The sequence below is a fragment of the Felis catus genome, chromosome A1 (assembly GCF_018350175.1).
Source record: "Felis catus isolate Fca126 chromosome A1, F.catus_Fca126_mat1.0, whole genome shotgun sequence".
NCBI lineage: Eukaryota > Metazoa > Chordata > Mammalia > Carnivora > Felidae > Felis > Felis catus.
The window spans coordinates 6,517,730-6,538,070 of record NC_058368.1 but is presented as its reverse complement, the minus strand read 5'-3'; the positions used below and the strand labels follow the sequence as shown (position 1 = coordinate 6,538,070).

At 46.5% G+C, this 20,341-nt stretch overlaps 1 long non-coding RNA gene across 1 annotated transcript; it reads left to right on the top strand.

The window, feature by feature from the left end:
• Positions 1-15,604: 15,604 nt before the first annotated feature.
• On the top strand, positions 15,605-19,360 carry LOC123382387. Its single transcript, XR_006590755.1, has 3 exons — positions 15,605-16,442; positions 18,145-18,347; positions 18,768-19,360. It is a non-coding gene; the product is annotated as an uncharacterized LOC123382387 (long non-coding RNA).
• Positions 19,361-20,341: the final 981 nt, after the last annotated feature.

The window sequence follows — 20,341 nt, the reverse complement described above, 5'->3', positions numbered from 1 at the left end:
GCGCTATTACAATACCACTGATTATGTTCCCCGTGCTGTGGCTTATCTACTCCATCTGGAAACGTGTACTTCCCACTTTCCTTCACCCGTTTGGCCCATCCCCCCACCCCCTTCCCCTGGGGCAACCATCGGTTTTCTGTATTCATGGGTCTGATTCTGCTTTGCGTTCGTTCATCCACTTGTTTCTAACCCAACATAATACTGGCATTAATATCTCGGCAAAACCGGGACCTCTCAGCCTTTTCTACCCGTGCCGTGCACTCCTCATGCTATCCTCTGACGGATGACTCCGGCGTGGGGGGGTAGGGTACACTGCATGGACTGTTCTAGTACGTGGGTGCGTTTTCACCGCGAATGTGGGTGGTCTTCCAGTGAAAATCTAGTGATTTCCGAAACACCCGAATCCAGAGGTTATGACTAACGCCATGGGGAACGCTGGTCTTGCTGACCCAGGAGCCACTGCTGAAAGCAGCAAGCTGCGCCCAGTGGCCCCCGCGCCCCCTGAGTGTCGTCCCCCCACAGCAAGTGCGCCACAGAGACAAAGCCTTCCTCTCCCACCTCGTCCCCACCCAGCACACTTAATGCAAAGAGAACACTAACTCCGTGAAAACCAGAGGCCACTGGGGGCCCCAGGGCAGCCCATCTGAGGTCACACTTATTCAAAAGGTCATCACTTCAGGCCTGGAACGGTTGACGAATCCTGGGAGTTCTTTCTACACAGTGTATTTCTTTCTCTCTTTCTTTTTAATTTTTTTAATGTTTATCTATTTATTAAAAAAAAATTTTTTTTAACATGTATTTAGTTTTGAGAGAGAGAGAGAGAGACAGAGTGTGAGCAGGGGAGGGGCAGAGAGAGAGGGAGTCTGAAGCAGACTCCAGGCCCCGAGCTGTCAGCACGGAGCCTGACGGCGGGGCTCGAACTCACGAACTGTGACATCCTGACCTGAGCCGAAATCTGACGCCCAGCCGACTGAGTCCCCCAGGCGCCCCTCTATGCAGTGTATTCCAAAGCTGAATTCACTCTACCCAGCCTTAGTGCGAAGATAGTTTCCACTTTTCACACCCTTCCACCTAGTTACGAGCTGGTTCTTACGGACCTATTTCAGGAGGCGCCACTGGTCCGAAGAGGTTTCAGCAAGAAAACCTACGGGCCTCCGGGTACCCACCTCGACCTGCAGACCTGACAGAGTGACATCGATTAAACAGGCCGTGTTGACAATACATTTCTTTCCTACTGGAGTGAAAATTTTCAATTTAACAATTTCATTGTTTTTTTTAAAAAATTTTTTTTAACGTTTATTTATTTTTAAGACAGAGAGAGACAGAGCATGAACGGGGGAGGGGCAGAGAGAGAGGGAGACACAGAATCGGAAGCAGGCTCCAGGCTCCGAGCCATCAGCCCGGAGCCCGACGCGGAGCTCGGACTCACGGACCGCGAGATCCTGACCTGAGCTGAAGTCGGCCGCTTAACCGACTGAGCCACCCAGGCACCCCAACAATTTCATTGTTAATTGCAAGCAGAAAAGACGTCAACCAATAGTCGCATGGCCTTCATTAATAAAGAGATCAGGAACACGGGCTCTGGACACAGACACCTGGATTCATGTCGCCTCCCTGTCACTTCCTACTGGAGGGCGTTGGCTGCGCTCCTTCACCTCTCTGAAGCTGCCTGTCCTGACTCTCTAAGACGTGTGTGAGTCAAGACCCACCTCCCGGTGCTGGGTGACAGACAGCATATGAAAGGTTTAATATGGGGCTTGGTACGAACCTACTTGGATGTTACTTTTCGTTAGTATTTTTATTACTCCTGCTAATACAAGTTCCACCGTTTAGTTAGCTAAGTACCGAACTAAAAGCTTTACACATTGCATTAAATCACATCGTCGTGTGATCTTTTCAGCAACGCTATACATCACGTATTGATGTTCTCCATCACAAGCAAGGAAACTGATGCACAGAGAGGGTGAGTGATTTGCCTCAAGTCACACAGCCTTTGCGGGGGTCACTGTGCTAGGAACTGTGCACGCGTAGAAATGGGCAGCACCTGCTAAGAAGTGCCCAGTCAGACGAGCCAAGAGTGGCCTGTGCGTGAGCAGTTCAGGTGACTCCGAAGGTGGCCTGGGTTCAGCGTCAGAGGAGTGCCAAGCAGATACCTAACGTTCTGGAGTGTAGACAGGCTTCATGAGAACTGCTGGATGCCAATAGGTCCCGAAGGGCAGGCTGGACCTAGTTAAGTGTAAGGAAAACACAGAGTTCTCTGAAAGGAATAACTGTGATGGATTCCAAGGAGTGAAGTGGAAATAATTTGGTACAGAATTTCTTTTAATGACATTTCATCCTACGGCCAATTCCTGAAAAATGTTCTGAAAACGTCACTGAAACAAACTTCAGCATGATCACCAAAAGCTTGCATTTAGGTGTTTTGTAAACCTTGTAAACGCCGGATTTTTAAAAATTTATGTTTATTGACATCCATAAAATGTCTGTTCAGGAAAAGACCTGAGCGACCACAAGTTTGCATTTGTAAACATATGCATTTGCATGAATAAAAAATTCTTTAGAAAGATTTATTTTTAAAACAAGGCAGCTAATTTACATGCAGACTCTTCAAACATAAACATAGCACAGGTTTTTTTTTTTTATTTTTACGTGGGTCCTTTGGATATCTCAGGAGGCATCGAGTTCATGTTCTCGAGCTGGAGAGGACCTCACTTCACTGACATTGAAGTGACGCAGGCTGACATCCCAAGGTCATTGCCTTGGAAGTGGCAGGCCCAGAATGAGAAGCCAGAATCGTGATTCCTCGTCCAGGACTCCATTCTGGGGCAGATGTTCACGGACAAGGAAAAGCTTCAGATGTGAAAAGTGTTGCCTAGTGTTCCCTCCTGTGACGGAATAATTTGCTGTTACCCCCGATTATTAGAAATTACAGCGATAATTTGAGGAGTGATCATTGCTATAAAGGCTAACGCTTTCTGAGAGCTCTGTCCCAGGCACCATTTTAAGGGCTTTACGTGTATCGACTTACCGGCTCTTCACATCTTCAAGGTAGTATTTGAAAACATAAAATCTAGCCTTCAGGAAGGGGTTGTTCACAAATGCAAACCGGAAGCAAGTCTCAGGACCCTTCTTCTCTGCCCCCCAATCCTGGGTCCCATGTATCCTGGAGCTTAACACACTTCTGGGCCAACCTTCTCCAACAGTTGACTGGCTTAATAAGTGTTGTTGCAGTTCAGAAGCCGTTGCATTTTCAATACAGATTGTAAGCTATTTGCACACGCAAAATATCAGCACACAAGGTGACAAATACAGTAATCCCTGTGACTCTTTGTCACATGAAAGCTGGCAAGTTTTATGAAGGGATATGCAGAGGTCCGAACCTGTTCCCATCCTGCTAGTAAGTGGGCAGCCAATGGCAGACGGCACAGTGTGCTTTTCCGGTCAGACAAGGGGCGAAGAAATCCCACACGTGACAAGTGGGGTGACAGGCTTCTGGAAATCCTAATGATACAACTATTATTAAAAGTGATAGCGGGGCACCTGGGTGGCTCAGTTAGTTGATTGAGCGTCCGACTCCTGATTTCGGCTCAAGTCACGATCCCAGGGTGATGGGATCGAGTCCCATGTTGGGTTCCACATTGAGTGCGGAGCCTGCTTAAATGTCCATCAACTGATGAATGGATAAAGAAATTGTGGTTTATATACACAATGGAATACTACGTGGCAATGAGAAAGAATGAAATATGGCCTTTTGTAGCAACGTGGATGGAACTGGAGAGTGTGATGCTAAGTGAAATAAGCCATACAGAGAAAGACAGATACCATATGGTTTCACTCTTATGTGGATCCTGAGAAACTTAACAGGAACCCGTGGGGGAGGGGAAGGAACAACAACAAAAAAGAGGTTAGAGTGGGAGAGAGCCAAAGCATAAGAGACTGTTAAAAACTGAGAACAAACTGAGGGTTGATGGGGGGTGGGAGGGAGGAGAGGGTGGGTGATGGGTATTGAGGAGGGCACCTTTTGGGATGAGCACTGGGTGTTGTATGGAAACCAATTTGTCAATAAATTTCATATAAAAAAAAAAAAAGATTCTCCCTCTCTCTCTCTCTCCCTCTGCCCCTCTCCCCCTGCTCGCACTCACAATCTCTGTCTATAAAAAATAAAAAATAAATAAAAAATAAAAGTGATATGAAATAACGAAATGTATTGGGTTATTCTTGTTCCAGCCACCGCACTGGGCACTTTACGTAAATTAGCTCTTTACAAATGACTCGGCAACATGCAGGCACTTCTATTCTTTCTATTTCGTGGGGGAGGAAATTAAAGATTGAGACGCTAAGTAATGTGCCCAAGATCCTCCACCTGTGAGGCGGGCGGGTCTGTCCGACACCACAACCCCCTCTTAACCACCAGACACCCGTCTTTTCCATCTGTCTTGAGGACCAGCCTGGGGGTCTGTCCTTGACAGGCCTACGTGATGCCAAAGGTAATTGCTAGAAGACAGAGAATTTCATAATTTCTTGGTGGCCACACCTCGAACTACAAGACCGTCTTCTGCCACACGCTGGAGGAAGGTTCCTTGTCTCTGCTTGAACACCGGGACACAACTTAAATGGAAAGCATTAAATGTTTGCACAGAGGGTGGCCCTCCCTCCTGGCTTCCACCCTACCACTCTACTGCACGGGGGAGGAAGGGCAGCTGGCCCTTTAAATACGAAAGTAATTCGTGAGCCTCAATAATTTTTTCAAAGGAAGCCCAGAAGACATTTGAAATGACAGAATTAGAGTCAGCCTGAAGACACTCTCAAAATAAGCCAATCAACAAAAACGGGATTTTTTTTTTTTTTTTTTTTTTTTTAAAGCAGGCAAGTTGCTTTGTTAGTTCTACCGAGGGGGAAAAACATACATGGTCTATCTTCCAGCCTGCCAAGTTTACAAGCTTTTTAAGAAGATGGCCCATATATTATATTTCATAAAAGATTTCACTGAAAAGGATGAATTTTGGCAGCCTATTTCAGCACAGCTGACTCACAGAACTTGAGATCCAAGAATAACAATCCTTACCACGAGCAACATCTAGTAAAGTGTACGTCAGTGGGGTGTGTGTGTGTGTGTGTGTGTGTGCGTGCACACACATGCATTAGCACACACTTATAATCCATGTATTCTCGTTTAAGTTTTGTCAGTGAAAAACTGCTTGAGGACATGTGAACTCAAGCTGGCTTTTTCTGCCAGAGATATGAAATAAAATAGTGGGAATAGGGCAAAAACCAATGCTCAAAAACACATACTCAGTTTTTCCCAACACGGGTTGTATAGACTTTTAAAAGCATACAATTCAGGAATCAGTGTTATTTTTTAATGTCTCTTTTTAAAGTTTTTCACTGTAATTCCAGTATAGCTAAATACAGTGTTCTACTAATTTGGGGAGGGCAATATATTGATTCAACAGTTCTGTACATGATTCAGTGCTCATCACGACAAGTGTATCCTTAATCCCCATCACCGATTTCACCCATCCCCCCACCCACCTCCTCTCTGGTAACCATCAGTTTATTCTCTATAGTTAAGAGTCTATTTCTGGGTTTATCTCCCTTTTTTTCCCCTTTGTTCATTTGTTTTGTTTCTTAAATTCCACACATGAGTGAGATCAGATGGTACTTGTCTTTTAGTGTTTTTTTTTTAATATTTATTCATTTTTGAGAGTGAGAGAGACAGAAGGTGAGCAGGGAAGGGGCAAAGAGAGAAGGAGACACAGAATCCAAAGCAGGCTCCAGGTTCCAAGCTGTCAGCGCAGAGCTCGACCCGGGGCTTGAACTCACGGACTGCGAGATCATGACCTGAGCTGACATCGGATGCTTAACCAACTGAGCCACCCAGGAGCCCCTAGTGTGTTATTTTTTAATGTCAATGTTTATTTATGTTGCATATTTTAGATGACACATTGTTACATATTTTACATTATATACTTTAGTTGGTAAATATTTAGTATAGAACTACCAAATTTAGATTTTTTTTCAACGTTTATTTATTTTGGGGACAGGGAGAGACAGAGCATGAACGGGGGAGGGGCAGAGAGAGAGGGAGACACAGAATCGGAAACAGGCTCCAGGCTCTGAGCCATCAGCCCAGAGCCCGACGCGGGGCTCGAACTCCCGGACCGCGAGATCGTGACCTGGCTGAAGTTGGACGCTTAACCGACTGCGCCACCCAGGCGCCCCTAGAACTACCAAATTTAAATGGCTACTTATTTTAAAAGTTGTACCAGCTGTATTATTTATTTATTTTTATCCTCTAGAAAAACTCTGGAGCAGGGCTTTCTGATGGAACTTTCTCTGACTACGGAAATGTAGCCAATTCAGTAACTGCTAGTCTCCTGTGGTGATTGAGCATTTGAAATGTGACTCATGATACTGAGAAACTGATTTTTTTTAATGTTTATTTATTTTTGAGAGAGAGAGACAAAGACAGAGCACAAGCTGGGGAGGGGCAGAGAGAGAGGGAGACACAGAATCCGAAGCAAGCTCCAGGCTCCAAGCTGTCAGCACAGAGCCCCACGCGGGCTCGAACCCACAAACCGCGAGATCACGGCCTGAGCCAAAATTGGACGCTTAACCGACTGAGCCACCGGGGCGCCCAGGTGCCCAACTGTTGATCTCAGCTCGGATCAGCCTGCTTCGGATTCTGTGTCTCCCTCTCTCTCTGCCCCTCACCCCACTTGCACACTGCCTCCCTCAAAAGAAATACAATAAAACGTTAAAATAATTTTAATTCATTTACCCTTTAACTAATGAGCCTACTCGAGCACAAAGTTTCAGTCATACAAAATGAATAAATCCTAAAGATCTACCGTACAGCAGAGAGCCTGTAGTTAACGATACTGTATTATATACCTAAAAACCTGCTAAGAGAGTAAATCGTGTATTAAATATTTAAGAGGAAGAGGAGTGGGAAAAAGAAGAAGGAGGAGGAAAAGGAGGAGGAGGAGGAGAGGGAGGAGGGAAGGGGTGGGGAGAGGCAGGAGGAGGAGAATGTGGGAGGAAAACATCTGGAGGTAACGGGTAGATTTATGGCACAGATTGTGGTGGTAGTTTCGCAGGTGTATGTTTATCTCCAAATACATCAAGTTATATGAATTAAGTATGCACGGGGTTTTGTATGTGGATCGTACCTCAATCAAATGGTTTAAAGAAATGAATGAGTGAATGAATGAAATTCATTTTACCAATTCTAGTAAGGTTTAAAGAATATATAAATATACAGAATATTAAAAACATATATAATTCATTCATACAAATTATTTCTCCCCCCCCCCTGCCCCGCCCCCACCAGGTGGGCAGGGCAGGAAGGACGGGAGAGAGTGACGATGAATTTTAGTGCTGTGGACTGTGGCTTCCGAAGGAACGATGACAGCATTCATGTGACTAGGTTGGAATCAGAAATAGTGCTGTCAGTCATGAAACCCCTGTGTTCCGGGGCTGGCGAGAGAGCTGGGACCAGTCGGCGAAGACCTGAGAGCAGGTTCCTGCCTGCTGGTGACCGGGCTGGGGCACTGGACACTCGGCCGGTAAAAGAGTGACCGTCATACATACATTCCAGGCTTGCTCCCCAGATCACTGGCAATAAAGAGTCCATTTTCTTGATTCTAACAGAATACTTTCATCTTTGACATTGTACATCTCCCTCCCCCACAACCACTGATGTCTGCGTAACCGAAGGAAAATGCAAGATAATTTACAGTAGTCTTCTTCCTGTAGAATTTTTCAGATATTGCTTTCCCTAGGGAATTTAATTCACTTCAATCCCAGCAGATGATTTCAGCGGGTCGAGCTGCCCCTTCAAATGAAAGCAAACAGCCTAACCTCTGAGGTGTGATTGCGCCTGAGCCCCAAGGGGACTCTGTTTCACAGTCATGCTAACTACCCACTGCTTCTGTGAAGGTGTTGTAATTAACCTTCAGGCTGCTGCTTTCTTTAAAAAATATTTTTAACGTTTATTCATTTTTGAGAGACAGAGACAGAGCGCAAGCAGGGGAGGGGCAGAGAGAGAGAGAGAGGGAGACACAGAATCGGAAGCAGGCTCCAGGCCCTGAGCTGTCAGCACAGAGCCCGACGTGGGGCTCGAACTCACCAACTGCGAGATCATGACCTGAGCCGAAGTTGGACGCTCAACCGACTGATGTTAATTTTTAAATGGCACAAGTCGCTCTTTGTCAAGCATCCCTATTGCGCTATGCTGAATTGAAAATGCGCAGTTTTCTAACTCATGTCGTAATAGCTTAGTTAAAAGCAAAACCGTTGTCTATGAGGTATGAAGGATACATCAGCTTGGCTTCATAAAAAGCTGCCTATCTCTTCATATTGAATAGATACATGTATTGTTTGTAATTTACCTACATGTGCCGTTCAGAAACAGGAGCTCGCCTATCTCTAGGATGGGGAGGTTGACTCTAGAAGTTTAGGGTTTCGGCAAAGCAAAACCTTGAAACGGTGACAAAATTTCATCTCATTACATTTGTGCAGAATCCTGATCAGATTAATTTTTGCATACTACATAATTTTAGAACATACAAGAACGTGAAATGGACAAAGCCCATCCAGATTGAGCCAGAGATGAAGCGGCCAAAAAATAAAATGTACATGTGTCTCAAAAAACTAATTCTGTTCCTGCCTTTGAAGATTTTTGCTTGTTTGAGCACTAAGGTAAGTTGTTGATGCCTGCAGTAGGAGAGACCTGTCCAAATCTCGGAGTTCCCACTTTCTCATTGTGTCGCCGCAGGTAAGTCATTTTATTTCTTTTTTATCTTTTGAGAGAGAGACAGAGTGTGAGCAGGGGAGGGGCAGAGAGAGAGGGAGACACAGAATCGGAAACAAGGCTCCAGGATCCGAGCTGTCAGCACAGAGCCCGACACAGGGCTCGAGCTCACAGACCGTGAGATCATGACCTGAGCTGAAGTCAGATGCTTAACTGACTGAGCCACCCAGGGGCCCCTATTTCTCTAAGCCTAAATGTCCTCTTGTGTAAGATGCCACCATTGAGAGCATGGATAGACCAGCATCTCCATATGGGTTCCAGAAGTGGAGCTATTTTGATGATGATGAACGAAAATTCTCCCTAACAAGCACGGATCCCCTCACCTAAAGTCAGACATTATTCCACAAATGGGTAAACAAAGCTTAGAGGAGTAAAGAGACATGTCTAACATCACAGCTCAAGGAAACGGAGTCGGGTTGGGACACCTTTGGCACAGGGCTCTTTGTGGGCGACCGTTCTCAGGTGATAGAGTACTGGTTCATTACAGACACTTCAGAAAATTCAGAGAAGCACGGGGGAAGACACATAAATCTATAATTCTTCTACGCATTGATAACCACTTGAGGTTGTAATGCATTTTCTTCCATTATTTATGAACGCTTCTCTAAAACCTCAGATCGCATTGTTGCAAACGATGATAGCTAACACAGAGCCACGCAGAATGCTAAGTGCTTTACCTGCATTCTGTTTTACAGCATCGTTTTTTAAACATGCTGTTTTGTCCCTTGATATGCAGCGAACACATTTAGGTGTCGCGTAATCCTTAACCACACTCTTCACTGACTCTACGGAATTATATATCAGATGGAAACACTGTTGCTTATTTCCTTTCCGTGGACTATCCAGATCATTTGCAATTTTATTATTGGAAATATGCTCCAAGGAATATTCCCGCATACACGTTCGCCCACACCTATGATGTTTCTTTAAAAATCCTAGAAGAGGGGCACCTGGGTGGCTTAGTCAGTTGAGTGTCTGACTCTTGATTTTGGCTCAGGTCATGATCTCACGGTCCTGGGATAGAGCCTTGTGTAGAGTCCTGTCTCAGGCTCCACACTGGGCAGGGAGCCTGCTTAAGATTCTCTCTCTCCCTCCCCCTCTGCCCCTTCCCTGCTTTCTCTCTCTCTAAAAAAAAAAAAAAAAAAAAAAAAAAAAAAAAAAAAAAAAATCCTAGAAGAATTATTGTATCATATTTCCAAACTTCCTTCCAGATAACAATTTGCAATCCTACCAGCAATGCATGCAAATGTTCTTCATAGACATTTGATTCTATTCTAGATGCATTACATAGTTAAGATTTGATGATTCTGTTGAGTGAGTGGCTAGTCTTGTGGGTCATAACGCAGAGAAAGCTACTGGTGTCTCACCCTAGAACACGGAGTGGGGGGGAGGTGAGTGGGGAGAAGAGCTTCAAGTGAAATTGGAAGGGGGGCGGGGAACTCCTTTTTTGCTCACCTCCTCACCAGTAACATTTCTGTTCATCCATTGCGCCCACCTGGGGACACCATACTCAAAAAGTGTTGCAGACAAATTGGAATAAATCCTGTTTAGAAGGTGATTAAAGGGTCAGGAAATACAGTCAATGAAGAAAGATCAAAGGAATTGGGGTTATTTGTCCTGAAGCAAAGGAGGCCAGTTGACGAGCTAATTAGTATGTTGAAGGTGTAAAGAATGTGAGAGTATTTTTTTTCTCAGTATTAATGGAGTACTGAAGAAGAAGGCTAGATCATATTAAAACGGGGCTTTTCTAGGGGCGCCTGGGTGGCTCCGTCGGTTAAGTGTCCGACTTCAGCTCAGGTCATGATCTCGCGGTCCGTGAGTTCGAGCCCCAGGTTGGGCTCTGGGCTGACAGCTCGGAGCCTGGAGTCTCCTTCGGATTCTGTGTCTCCCTTTGTCTCTGCCCCTCCCCTGCTTGCGCTCTGTCTCCCTTTCTGTCCCAAAAATAAACATTAAAAAGTTAAAAAAAAAAAAAACACAACATTTAAACCAGGGCTTTTCTAGTTGGATATGATGCAAATACTTTAAATGCATTTTCTCATTTAACCCTGATGACAACCTTTCGATGAAGATAATCATGTCTGTAGTGTCATCTCCGTTTACAGACAGGGCTCTAAAGGAATGACAACTTGCTAAAGTCCCCACAGTCGATACGACAATTTCCATGGAACGCCCAGACACTTGGCATTGTGCCTGGATGAGTCTGTGTCACTCCATGTGTATTTATCGACTGTTGACTACAGGCAGGAGAATGAGGACTTAAACTTCAATCTGCTGGACTCCAAAGCCCGTGCTTTTAACCCTGGGGTGCGCTGTCCCGTCCATGACGCATTGGAAAGCATCAGTGTCGTCTAGATACGAGCTGTTCCTTTGCAAACGTGACATAAATCTTGGTCCCGTCATCAGCCCTCACCCCGGGCGTATCGTGATACACGTTGGTTCATCCAGCACTTGAGGGGTCAAGGGAAGAGTCCACGGGGTCAAGTGTTGTCTCTCCCCCAAATGCCCCTCTGGCATGCCTCTTCTCCAAACCTAATCTCTGCGCTCCCCCGTCTCCACAGGGGAATCTTCCCCGGGCCCCTCTTCCCTTCCCAGGGTGGCAGTCAACCGAGATGGCCCCCCACACCCCTTTCAGAAGTGAGCTCTTTTCAGGGTGCCTCGGTGGCTCCGTCTGTTAAGTGTCCACCTCTTGATTTCAGCCCAGGTCATGATTTCACAGTTCATGAGTTTGAGCCCCGCTTCGGACTCTGTGCTGACAGTGCAGACCCTCCTTAGGATTCTCTCTCTCTCTCTCTCTCTCTCTCTGCCCCTCCCCCCCCCACGCTCTCTCTCAAAATAAATAAACAAACTTAAAAACAAAACCAAAAGAAGTGAACTCTTTTCTCTGCTCGTCCCAACTCTGCCAACTCGTCCCGGTCATAAGCGACAACTGGGGGCGAGGTCCCGGAGCCCGGCCTCTACCCGAGTCCTGCAGATTTTGTGGCAGCTCTCCCCTCCTGAAGCAGGTCTCATCCGTGGCATCCGCTCCCAATCATCTTACTTAATACCATGTATCACCTGCTGTGAAGGTATAAAACCCTTCCTTCCTCATGAGCCCCCCCAGACCTCGTGGCAAAGCCCCCACATCCACAGCTGCCCAGAACCCCTGCGCCCCGGTCCACCCACCTGGAACCACCAGCCCCGGTGCTGGTCCAGGAGGCCTCCGGAACTGCCACTGGGTGGGTCCCCCAGGCCCCGGGCCCCCAAGATGCCGAAGGGGGAGCCACCCAAGCAAAGCTCGAGCCCCCCTCCCTGGTTAGAAATGGCCAGTGAGGTTCAGACGGTTGGCAGAAAGGCAGAATGACGGATCCAAAGTAGTTTCTTCATCAGAGATGTCAAGCAGCTGCGTCTCCAAAGCATCCCTTTTGGCTAAACCCAGCTAAAATCGTGGGGTGAGAATCAACGAACGCAGAGGCGTGCCTGCGTAACTCTGGTGGGGCCCTCCTCAAGCTGGGAAGCTGGGCTGCCATAACACGCCACTGGCTGAGCTTGAGGTGTGCGTTCTACGTAGACTCTGTGACCGCATCACAGAAGACCCAGGGCCCACGGGGGTCTCACGTTGCTCTCCGTCCACACTTGTCGCTAATTCTCGTTGCTTCGCTTTGCCACCGAACCGAGGCCGCTCGTGGTGGGTGTTGAGGGAGTGGCATTTCCTACGTAGAGAACTCCACAGAAGATCGTGTCTGGAGGTCAAAAAGAAATCGAGCACCCCCTCCGCGCCCACGGAGGCTGACATTTCCGGGTGAGACACGCCCCGGAGCCCCGTCACTCACACAGTGGCCGTCACTCCTACTGTTCCGATGTCACTCGAGAAGGCACACCGGGATGACAGCCACTCTGGAGGTAACCTTGAATGTGTTTTAATGGGCTTGAAAGAGGCAATATTTCAGGCTTCAGGACTTTCCTGTCAGTAACGATTTGCCCAAGACACATGGCTGGGATGTTGCACTGTTACTGAGAACTTCTGAAACAGAAGGTAGGACTCGCAGCTATCTGGAGGGACAGAACTCACGCTTTTTGTGAAAACAAGACCATTTCCACAGGACCAAAATTCGGGAGGCAGAGCAAAACGCTGAAGGCAGTGGGCTCGTCGCTGCTGATGGAGGGGTGGGCACTCATGGGATAGACCCTGGGAGACAAGAAAGGCTCAGTGGCATTTTAAGGAGAGGCGTGGGCTCCTCTTGGTGAAGATCCACCCATATGTTGTCTCAAAACCCAATCCAAGAAGAGGGAAATAAAAGCTTTGGACCCACACCACCGTCTGTGAAACCCTGCGCACCTACAAGTGACAACATTTTCCATGACCTTCCACATCCGGCCCCTGCTAAAGAGCATTGAACTCTGCTCAGGAGGAGAGTGAGGCTAGGGGCCTGGCTGCCTTGCCTCCATTCAGGATCACTGGACGGTCACTCTTCCATGATTCAGTGATCATTTCTTCCAGAGAGTAAAGACTTAAAGAGCCTTAAAGAGGGTGAACAGTGCCACGAAATATCAAAACAGATAAAAAGTCCAAAAAGGTCACCATTTGTTGGGGTTTCTATTAAGAGGTGACTTTGGCTTTACCGGTACTTTGGTCAGCCTCTCTTGGAGAATAGATGAACTGAATCTCCTGACACCCTCTTCACTGTGGTTTTAGTATTAAAGTAAAAGTCGCTGGCGGTGCCATGACAAGGTTCTATCTCGAACATGACTTTTCCCTTCTTCTTCCCATTCTTCTTCCCATTTTCCTCAAGCTTTAGCTAGGTACATGAGCACCCAGAAGAAAATGACGCTTACTCACCTTCCTTGCACCTAAAGCACCCAATGAAATATAAGCAACCTTGGTGTCTACAGCCACCTAGAAATGTCCTTAAGAGGAAGAAACGCACCCTCCTCCTCCTTCTTTCTTCTCACTGGCTGGGATGCATGTTTGATGGCTGGAGCGACAGCGGTTATCTGAACCATGACTCAAAAGCCATGTGCTCAGAATCATGACAGAAAGATCTAGGTCTCAGGTATACCACACCTGTCTGCCCCGAGTGTACCCAATTAAACTGATTCCTCTGATTATTGACAAATTGCCCTTCAGATACCAAATTACAGTTCTACCAGTCATGGACGCGCTGCCCTTAAATGACTTGATTCTGAGTAGTCCTTAAATAAATAATGGAAGGGGTTTTGCCCTCTATTTATTTAAACTATCGTCATTTTGTTACCTATCCCTCACATATCACCTTATTTTAGTCAGTATTGGCCCCACTCAATGTATGAGAGAACATCTACACTCTTCCTCCAACCTACCCTCCATGGCTCTGGAGATGCTCAGGGGAACGATCTTGTTTTAAGTCATCATCTCTCTGATTTCCTGCCTCTGCTGAACCTTTATTCTCTCTCTGTCTGATCTCTGTACCTTTTTCTTTTCTCTAGAAAGCTGGGAGGTGGCCAGGAGGAACAAATCCAACAAATCCAGTACTCCTTGAGCAGGAAGCACATGCAAAAACAATGTTGTACAGAGTAGACAGCCATGAAGTGTTGTTAGGTTCCTAACGATGGGCAGAACAAAGCAAGTGAGATCAGAGGCAACTCCCTGAAGGGCAGGCCTCCCTGCCCATCCACCCAGGCAGAGTGACCTTGAGGGGCAGGAGACATCTCAGGCACTCAGAGTCAAGCCAAACCAACCCCAGTGTTGGTTCTAGTTTGTTTGAATCAGGATCTCAGCCAAACTTGAACTTGGACTTGGATCCTTAAACTTAGGTGTGGTCCAACACTACGTACAGCCCCAGACAGGGAGGTTAGAATTCAGGGCAAAGAAGAAATCGGACTCCACAGTGTCCAGCGAGTGGGAGAGGGGAGGGAGGGCAGATGTAGTCGATGACGGCCACAGACAAAAAAATTAATCTAGACACAGAACTCACACCCTTCACCAAAACCAACTTAAAGTGGATCATGGACCTAAATGTAAAATGCAAAACTATAAAACTTCTATAGGCCATCACAGGAGAAAATCCAGGTGATATTGGGTTCGGTGATGACTTTTTTGAGATAACACCAAAAGCACAATCCACGAAAGGAAAAACATCGGTAATTTGGACCTCATTAAAATGAAAACCTTCTGCTCTGCAACAGATACTATTAGAGAATGAGAGACAAATCACCTGTACCTCAAATATACAAAGGACCATTAAAACTTAATAAGAACACAAACGACTCAATTTAAAAATGGGCAAAAGACATGAATAGACATCTCACCAAAGAAGTCACGCAGGTGGCAAATAAGCATATGAAAGATCGTTAACAGTCATCGCAAATGGGGACAGCAATGAGATACCACTACATGCCTATTAGGAAACCCAAAATCCAGAACACTGACAACGCCAACTGCTAGTGAGGGTGTAGTGGGACAGGAGCTCTCGTTCATGGCTGGTGGGAATGCAAGATGGCCCAGCCACTTTGGAAGACAGTTGAGCAACGTGGTACAAAGCTAAACACAGGCTGACCACATGATCTGACAACCACACTCCAAGGTATTTACTCAATGGAGCTGAAAACATGTTTACACAGACAACCGGCACGTGAATATTTATGGCAACTGTATTACTGATTACCCACAATTGAACGGTACTCGTGCACCTAGCCAAACTATAGAAATGGTCCCTGAAGGTATAGTCTTAAGGTGTCTCTTAATAGGACAAACTGAGAGGCATCCATACAATGGAATGTGTGGAATGTGATGATCTCAGGCCACCAAACAAAAAACAAAAAACAAAACAAAAACAAAACAAAACAAAACAAAAAACAGAGGAACCTTAAATGCATACTGCTCAGTGAAAGAAGTCAATCTAAAAAGGCTCCAGGTTGTATGATCCCAACTCTAGGACTTTTTCAAAAAGGCGAAACCATGGAGACAAAGAAAACATCAATGGTTGCTAGGCATTAGGGTGGGGGGAGGAAGGACTAGGTAGAACACAGAAGATCTTTAGGGCAGGGAAACCATTCTGTAGGATACTATCATGGTGGATGTACGTGTTGACATGCTTACCAAAACTCATAGAATGGACAAGAGTGAACCCTAATGTAAACCATGAACTTCAGCTGATCAGAATGTATCCATGGCTCATCAACTCTTACTGATGTCTGCAAGGGAGAACTGTGGGTGGAGAGGGGTTATAGGGGGATTCTCTGTACTTCCTGTGCAATTTTTCTCTTTCTCTTTTTGTAAACCCAAAAACGTTCTGGAGGAAAATCTATGAAAATGACAAAAAAAAAATTTTTTTTTTTTTTTTGTAAACCAAAGTTGAAAAGACATGGAAGCCGGCCGAGTTGTCATTTGCAGGCACGTTGGGAACGGGAGGTTCAAATAAGGAAACCAAGAATACCTTGCGTTCGGAGCTCAGCCAGGTATGCTCAGTAGAGTGGTGATATCCACCCATCACACGTGGGGAACGCTGAGCTTGGAGACTTTGACTTTGAGGCTAGACGTGGGCGCTCGGGCCAGCGGCTCTGCACAGGGCCGCCCGCCTCCACCTATGTGCCTGGTCTTCCTCTGCAAGAAGGAATCCGTGGAAGCGGCCCCGGGCCCAAAGCGATGCTTCTCGATGTCACGCTGAGCCGGGTGAGTCTGCTTTGCGTGTTTGGGGTTTTTTTGGGTTTTTTTTGCAGAACACGGAGAGGTCCCTGGCCCGGCAGGAACCGTGTTGCAGCAGCATTCGGTTAGCATTCTTTGCAAGCAGGCTCTGCGTGGGCAAACTGCCCTTAAAGAGCCTGCTCCCGGACATGCCAGAAGCCACCAGAAGGGGGGCCGGGTGCGGGCTTGGTGGCGTCCTCGCACAATCTGGGGCAAGCAAGGCTTGCGCGCTTACGTAGCGTGAAGGTACCTAAAGCCCTCGTCCCGGGAATATGTGCCCCACGGAAAGGTTTGCGAGGCTGGGGCTATCTCGTTCTGGGCGGTGTGCCCGGTTTACTAAGCTGATTTTATATTGGTGCGAGAGGAGTATAAGGAGGGATTATGCTCGGGGATGGGCAGGGGGGACGGCAGGGTGTTTTCCATCCAGGGGGTGGTGGACGTCCCCACGGGGGCCTCGTTGAGCAGAACAGGTCCTCCGTCCTGTGGGCCATTTTGTGTCAAGATCGCATCTCTCTAAAGTACATCACCCTGGCATTGCCAGGACCGAATTCCAGAGCATAGCAAGAGACAGGCAACCCTCGAGGGCGACAAGTTATGTTCTCCTTCTTGATAAAATGTTGCTGAACCCGTGCTGTGGTTCCAGAACTTGTCCACTTCACCTCCATTTTCCAATGTATCGTCATATCCCTTATCATCTTTTTAAGGATGATGGGCCGGGGCGCCTGGGGGGCTCGGTTGGTCAAGCGTCCGACTTCGGCTCAGGTCATGATTTCACGGTTCACGAGTTCGGGCCCTGCATCTGTCTGTCTGCCGTCAGGGCAGAACTCGCTTCAGATCCTCTGCCTCCCTCTCCCTCTGCCCCACACACGCACGCATGCTCACTCGCTCTCTAAAAAATAAATAAAAACCTTAAAAAAATAAGACTGGTGGGCTCTTTAACCAAAATCCCCTTGGTAATCCCTGACATCAATGTTTTACTTTGTTTTGTTCTTTAACAGACTTTGAGTCGTATCAGTCTTCTCAAAGAACCACTCTTTGTCTTTCGTGACCCTCTTCTGTATTTTTATTTTTCTGAGTCATTATTTTTGACTTTTACCCTTATTATATCCTTACTTCTACTGCCTGTGGCTTTATTTTTCTATTCTTTTTCGAACTTCTTTTTTTTTTAATTTTTTTAACGTTTATTTATTTTTGAGATAGAGAGAGACACAGCATGAACGGGGGAGGGGCAGAGAGAGAGGGAGACACAGAATCGGAAACAAGCTCCAGGCTCTGAGCCATCAGCCCAGAGCCCGACGCGGGGCTCAAACTCACGGACCGCGAGATCGTGACCTGAGCTGAAGTCGGACGCTTAACCGACTGTGCCACCCAGGCGCCCCTTTTTCAAACTTCTTAAGACAGACTCTCAGCTCGTTGATTTTCAGCATTTCTTCCTGTCCAATACAAGCCTTTCAAGCTATAAACTTTGAAGCATGGCTTTGGCTACATCCTAAAAGTTGTGATATATACTATTTAATTATAATTTAAAGTATTTTCTGATTTACACTATGATCTCTTCCTTGTCCCATAGGGTTTTTTTTTTTTAGAGAAAGTACTGCTCTATTTCCAAACAAGTAACAATTATCTTTTTGTTGTTGATGCTTAGCCTAACTGCACTGAAGTGAAAAATATATATCTATATCTTCTGTAGGATTTTAATCTGGAAGTTTGAGACGTGCTTCGCAGTTCAGTTTGCAACCGGGTCACTCTTTTGCTTCCCAGGACAGCCATCCCCGGGACAGACGTGAGGAGACTGCTCAGCCTGGTCCCTGAAGAGGTCTGACGGGCAGGCACTGAGGCCTGCCTGTGACCCCCCTGCTCCGCTCAGGGGTCTCCAGCATACAGAGTGACAAGGTCAATACCTTCTTCTTGCTGAATGGCCCCCTGGGGAAACTGATCACCATCTAGTCCGACAGCTTCTCTACTACAGTGTGGCCACAGCTTAAGGGAAGGGGGCAGAAACCCCCAGCTCTGGCCCCACAGGCCCACGAACGGGGGGCTCACTTGCCCCCGGGGTGAACTGACACCCTCCGCCTGCATTTCAGCACAGATTAGGCAAGCACTGCCACACGTGTCTGAACACAACTCACAGGGACAAATACATGACACACGCATCATCACTCGGTACACACATCAAGTCGTTGTACTCTATTTCTTTTACCTAATGGTTCCTGTGACCCACCCAACTGATTTCATGCTAATAGGTTGCATCTCACATCTTGAAGAATACGAGAGGATCAGTGATTCTCAGAAATTGGGTCATTCTTTCAACAGGTTACGTTGAGGACCTCCTGTGTGCCTCGCAGACGGGACGCCTGATAGGTAGTCCTGGGCTACATGGAAATAATCCCCGGGCTCATGAAGTACGGATTTTATTTAGCATGAAGATGGCCATTGAGTAAACAAATGGATTTGTAATTATGAATCGTCGTAAGTGCTATAAGAACAAAGAGCAGGAGGGAACTATTTCGATGGTGGAGTGAATGACAGCAACTCCCCAGGCAGAGGGATCCCTGGGTGTGAAGGCCGTAGGGTGGGAAAGGACTTAATGAGTGAAGGGGGGAGAACGAAGGCCAGTGGATCTGAGTGCGGTGAGCCCTGGGATGCGGCAGGTGTGTGACGGCCAGAGGCTCGCGGGCTACCCCGGCCGGTAAAGGAGCTGCCGTCACGGGTGACCCCTTGGTCACTTGAATGTGGCCCCTCTACACTGAGATGTGTGGCACATGTACCCACACACAGACTTTTAAAGACTTGGTGGAGAAAAAAATGTGAAAGACCTCAGCAAGTTTTTATACTGATTGTACATTGAAATGATATTATTTTGGATATACTATATTGGGTTAAATAAAATATGTCATTAAAGTTAATTTCACTCCTTTTTTTTAAATGTTTATCTATTTATTTTGAGAGAGAGAGGGAGAGAGAGTGCGAGCAGGGGAGGGGCAGAGAGAGAGAGAGAGGGAGAGAGAGAATCCCAAGCAGACTTCGTGCTGTCAGCGCAGAGCCTGACGTGGGGCTCGATCTCATGAACCGTGAGATCATGACCTGAGATGAAATCAAGAGCTGGACATTTTACTGACTGAGGCACCCAGGTGCCCCAAAGCTCTATTTATTTAAAAAAAAAATCCCTTTTCTTGTCATTGAGTTAATGAAGCCCAGAGGGTCCACGACGTGTCATTCTGAAACAATGATAAATCCTCCTCTGAAGTTACATTCTTTGCTTTGTAAAATTGCATTTCATGGGCACAAACACATCTACAATGTTTTGAAAAATGAACAAAAATTCAGCTTTCATGAGACACAGTAAGATCTCAATATAATGATTCTTTGTAATGAAGAGAGACAAGAAAGTTGTGGACCAAACAAGGATTTAGGGCAGGCCCAAGGGCCAAGGGGACAAGAGGATTGTCTAGTTGAAAGTGCAAGTGATGGGATCACCTTTTGACAACACTCCCAACTCCCCTCCAAGGGGATCCCATTTGGTCCCTGTTATGACAAACTGTATGCGTCAACTAGACTAGGCCATGGGATGCCCAGATATTTGGTCAAACGTTATTCTGGGTGTGTCTGTGAGAGTGATTCTGGATAACATTAACATCTGAATGGGTAGACTGAATAAATTGGATTGCTCTTCCAATGTGGGTGGGTCTTGTCTAATCATTTGAAGAGCTTAATAGAACCAAAAGGCAGAGTAAGGAGATCCTCCTACTGATGGCCTCTGAGCTGAGAAGCCAATGTGGGTGGGTCTTGTCTAATCATTTGAAGAGCTTAATAGAACCAAAAGGCAGAGTAAGGAGATCGTCCTATCTGATGGCTTCTGAGCTGAGACATCAGTTCTTCGTTCTGCC